At 36.3% G+C, this 5,105-nt stretch overlaps 1 pseudogene across 1 annotated transcript; it reads left to right on the top strand.

The window, feature by feature from the left end:
• The first annotated feature begins 3,640 nt into the window (after positions 1-3,640).
• Positions 3,641-4,558, top strand: LOC105502305 (annotated as a pseudogene). Its single transcript, XR_001000320.1, has one exon. The product of XR_001000320.1 is annotated as a 60S ribosomal protein L6 pseudogene (transcript).
• Positions 4,559-5,105: the final 547 nt, after the last annotated feature.

Below are 5,105 nucleotides of genomic sequence, written 5' to 3'. Positions count from 1 at the left end.
CATTGATCATCAGAGAAATGCAAATCAAAACAACAATGAGATATCATCTCATCTCAGTTAAAATGACTCATATCCAAAAAAAAACCAGGCAATAACAAATGCCAGCAACAATGTGGAGAGAAGGGAACCCTTTTACACTGTAGATGGGAATGTAAATTAGTACAACCACTATCGGGAACAGTTTAAAAGTTCCTCAAAAAACTAAAAATTATTCTACCATATGATCCAGCAGTCTCACTGCTGGATATACACCCAAAAGAAAGGAAATCCATATATTGAAAAGATATCTGCACTCCCATGTTTGTTGAAGTGCTGTTTACAATAGCTAAGATTTGGAAGCAATCTAAGTGTTTATCAGCAGATAAATGGATAAAGACAACGTGGTATATACATGTAACGGAATATTATTGAGGCATAAAAAAAGAATGAGATCCAGTCATTTGCAACAACATGGATAGAACTGGAGATTGTTATGTTAAGTGAAATAAGCCATACACAGACGGACAAATTGCATGTTCACACTTATTTGTGGGATCTAAAAATCAAATCAATTGAACTTATAGACATAGAGAGTAGAAGGATGATTACCAGAGGCTGGGAAGGGTAGTGGGGCTCAAAGAGGTGGAGATGTAGGGATGATGAATAGATACAAAGAAATAGAATGAATAAGACCTACTATTTGATAGCACAACAGGGTGACTATAGCCAATAATAACTTAATTGTACACTTTAAAAGAGTTTAATTGGACTGTTTGTAACACAAAGGATAAATGCTTAAGGGGATGAAAAAAAAAACAAAAAACAAAAGCAATGTATAAAAATTAGTAGTATTCCTACACACCAACAACTTGCAAGCTGAGAGCAAATCAAGATTGCAATCACATTCACAGTAGCAACACATACACACATACAAACACACACACACACCCACACACAATACCTAGGTGTAGTACAGCTAATCAGGGAGGTGAATCATCTCTACAATGAGAATTACAAAACACTGCTGAAAGAAATCAGAGATGACACAAACAAATGGGAAAACATTCCATGCTCATGGATAGGAAGAATCAATATTGTTAAAATGGCTATACTGTCCAAAGCAATTACAGCTTTAATGTTATTCCTATCAAACTACCAAACTACCAATGACATTTTTCACAGAATTAGGAAAAACTATTATAAAATTCACATGACACCAAAAAAGAGCTCGAATAGCCAGAGCAATCCTAAGCAAAAAGAACAAAACCAGAGGCATCATAATATCTGACTTCAAACTATACTATAATGCTACAATAACCAAAACAGCATGGTACTGCTACAAAAACAGACACATAGGCCAATGGAACAGAATAGAGAACCCAGAAATAAAGCCGCACACCCATAACCATCTGATTTTCAGCAAAGTCAACAGTAACAGGCAATGGGAAAGGATTTCCTATTCAATAAATGGTGTGGGTTACCTGGTTAGCCATATGCAGAAGATTTAGATGGACGCCTTCCTTTCACTATATACAAAAATCAACTCAAGGTAAATTAAATACTTAAATGTGAAACCTAAAACTATAAAAACCCTAGAAGAAAACCTAGTAAATATCTTTCTGGACATAGACCCTGGCAAAGATTTCGTGACAAAGACTCCAAAATAAATTGAAAAAAAAATTGACAAGTGGAAACTAATTACACTAAAGAGCTTCTGCACAGCAAAAGAAACTATAAACAGAGTAAACAGACAACCTACAGTATGAAAGAAAATATTTGCAAACTGTGCATCTGACATAGGTCTAATGTCTGGAATCTCAAAGGAACTTAAACAAATTAACAAGCAAAAACCAAACAACCCCATTTAAAAATAGGCAAAAACATGAATATATACTTCTCAAAAGAAGACATACATGTGGCCGACAAACATATGAAAAAATGTTCAACATCCTAATCATTAGATTAATGCAAATCAAAACCACCATGAGATACCATCTCTCACCAGTCAGAATGGCTATTACTAAAAAGTGAAAAATAACAGATGCTGGTAAGGTTGTGGAAAGAAGAAAAGCTTCCATACTGCTGGTGGGAATGTAAATTAATTCAGCCTTTGTGGAAAGCAGTTTGTAGATTTCTCAAAGAACTTAAAAATGGAACTACCATTTTACCCAGCAATCCCATTCTGGGAACATACCCAAAAGAATATAAATTATTCTACCATAAAAACACATGCACATATATATTAATCACAGCACTATTTTTTTTTTTTTTTTTTTTTGATGGAGTCTCCCTCTCTGTTGCCCAGGGTGGAGTACAGCGGCATAATCTCGGCTCACTCCAACCTCCACCTCCTGGGTTCAAGCAATTCTCCTGCCTCAGCCTCCCAAGTAGCTGAGATTACAGGCATGCACCATCATGCCCAGCCAATTTTTGCATTTTTAATAAAGACAGGATTTTGCCATGTTGGCCAGGTTGGTCTCGAACCCCTGACCTTAGGTGATCCACCCGCCTTGGCCTCCCAAAGTGCTAGGATTCTAGGCATGAGCCACCGTGCCCAGCCCACAGCACTATTCACAATAATAAAGACCTGGAATCAACTTAAATGCCCATCAACAGTGAATTGCATAAAGAAAATGTGGTACATATATACCATGGAATATCATGCAGTCATGAAAAAGAATGAAATCATGTCCTTTGCAGCAACATGGATGGAGCTGTAGTCCATTATCTTAGGTAAATTCACACAGGGACAGAAAACCAGACACCACATGTTTTCATGTATAAATTGGAGCTAATCATTGAGTACACAGTAACACAAAAAAGGGAAGAATAGATACTGGGGCCTACTTGAGGGTGGAGGATGAAAAAAGGGTGCAGACCAGAAAACTATCTATTGGATAGTATGCTTACTACCTGAGTGATGAAATAATCTGTACACCTAACCCCCACAACATGTAATTTACCCATGTAACAAATCTGCACATGTAACCCCTGAACTTAAAATAAAAGTTGGAAAGAAAAAAATCATTAAATAAATTAAAATGCTACATTAGAAAATATTCACTTAATGCAAAAGAAAGCAGTAAGACAGGAGAAACAAAAGACATGAAATATTTAGAATACAAACAGTAAAATGACAGACATAAATTCAACTATATCAACGAGAACATTAAATGTAAATAGATTAGGAAATCCAATCAATAGACAGAGACTGTCAAACTAGATGGAAAACAAGATCCAACTATATGTTGTCTTTAAGAGACATACTTTAGATTAAAACATACAAATTAATTGAAAGTAAAAAAATGGGAAAGATATATCATGCAAATAAAAACCACAAGAAAACTAGAGTGTCTATACTAATATCAAACAAAATAGACTTTAAAACAAAATATGTCACTGGAGATAAAGGGAAATTTTTATGATGATAAAAGAGTCAATCCATCAAGAAGATATAACAACTATATAGGCACCAAACAACAGAACACCAAAATATGTGAAACAAAAACTGATAGAAATGAGCAAAGAAACAGACAAATCAACAAAAATGGTTAGAGACTTTAATAACTTGCTTTTAATAATGGATAGAAAAACTAGGCAGAATACCAACAAATAGAAGACTTGAGCAACATTATAAACATATTAAAACAGGCATTATTGCTCTTTCCCATCTTGCAAGATGGCGGGTGAAAAAGTTGAGAAGCCAGATACTAAAGAGAAGAAACCCGAAGCCAAGAAGGCTGATGCTGGTGGCAAGGTGAAAAAGGGTAACCTCAAGGCTAAGAAGCCCAAGAAGGGGAAGCCCCATTGCAGCCGCAACCCTGTCCTTGTCAGAGGAATTGGCAGGTATTCCCGATCTGCCATGTATTCCAGAAAGGCCATGTACAAGAGGAAGTACTCAGCCGCTAAATCCAAGGTTGAAAAGAAAAAGAAGGAGAAGGTTCTTGCAACTCTTACAAAACCAGTTGGTGGTGACAAGAACGGCGGTACCCGGGTGGTTAAACTTCGTGAAATGCCTAGATATTATCCTACTGAAGATGTGCCTCGAAAGCTGTTGAGCCACGGCAAAAAACCCTTCAGTCAGCACGTGAGAAAACTGCCAGCCAGCATTACCCCTGGGACCATTCTGATCATCCTCACTGGACGCCACAGGGGCAAGAGGGTGGTTTTCTTGAAACAGCTGGCTAGTGGCTTGTTACTTGTGACTGGACCTCTGGTCCTCAATCGAGTTCCTCTACAAAGAACACACCAGAAATTTGTCATTGCCACCTGAACCAAAATCGGTATCAGCAGTGTAAAAATCCCAAAACATCTTACTGATGCTTACTTCAAGAAGAAGCTGCAGAAGCCCAGACACCAGAAAGGTGAGATCTTCAACACAGAAAAAGAGAAATACGAGATTACAGAGCAGCGCAAGATTGATCAGAAAGCTGTGGACTCACAAATTCTACCAAAAATCAAAGCTCTTCCTCAGCTTCAGGGCTACCTGCAATCTGTGTTTGCCCTGACGAATGGAATTTATCCTCACAAATTGGTGTTCTAAATGTCTTAAGAACCTCATTAAATAGCTAACTACAAAAAAAAACAGGCATTATTGAACACTCCACCCCAAAACTCAGAATATACATTTGTCTCAAGTGCATATGGAACATGCTCCATGATAGACCATATGGTGTGCCATAAAACAAACCTCAACAAATTTAAAAGGAAAGAAATAATACAAAGTATATTATCTAGCCACAACAAAATAAAATTAGGAATGAATAAAAAAAGAAATGTGGGAAATTTAAGCATATATTGAAATTAAACAACCTATTCCTAAATAACAAATGGGTCAAAACAGATATCAAAAGGGAAAATAGAAAATACTTTAAGATGAATGAAACTGTCAACACAACATACCAAAATTTATGGAATGCTGCTAAAGTGTGCTTGGAAGGAAATTTACAGCTGTATGTTAAAAAGAAGAAAGATATCACGAATAACATAAATTTCTGCCTTAAGGCACTGGGAAAAAAAAGAGCAAACTAAACCGAAAGCAAAGAAAAGAACAAAATAATAAAGATTAAAGATGAAACAGAGAATAAGAAAAGAATACACAAAATCAGTGAAACCAAAAGCTGATT

The sequence above is a fragment of the Colobus angolensis genome, unplaced genomic scaffold, assembly GCF_000951035.1.
Source record: "Colobus angolensis palliatus isolate OR3802 unplaced genomic scaffold, Cang.pa_1.0 Scaffold79, whole genome shotgun sequence".
NCBI classification, from domain to species: Eukaryota; Metazoa; Chordata; class Mammalia; order Primates; family Cercopithecidae; genus Colobus; species Colobus angolensis.
Note: the sequence above shows the minus strand (reverse complement) of the source record. Positions and strands in the feature narration are given on the sequence as shown.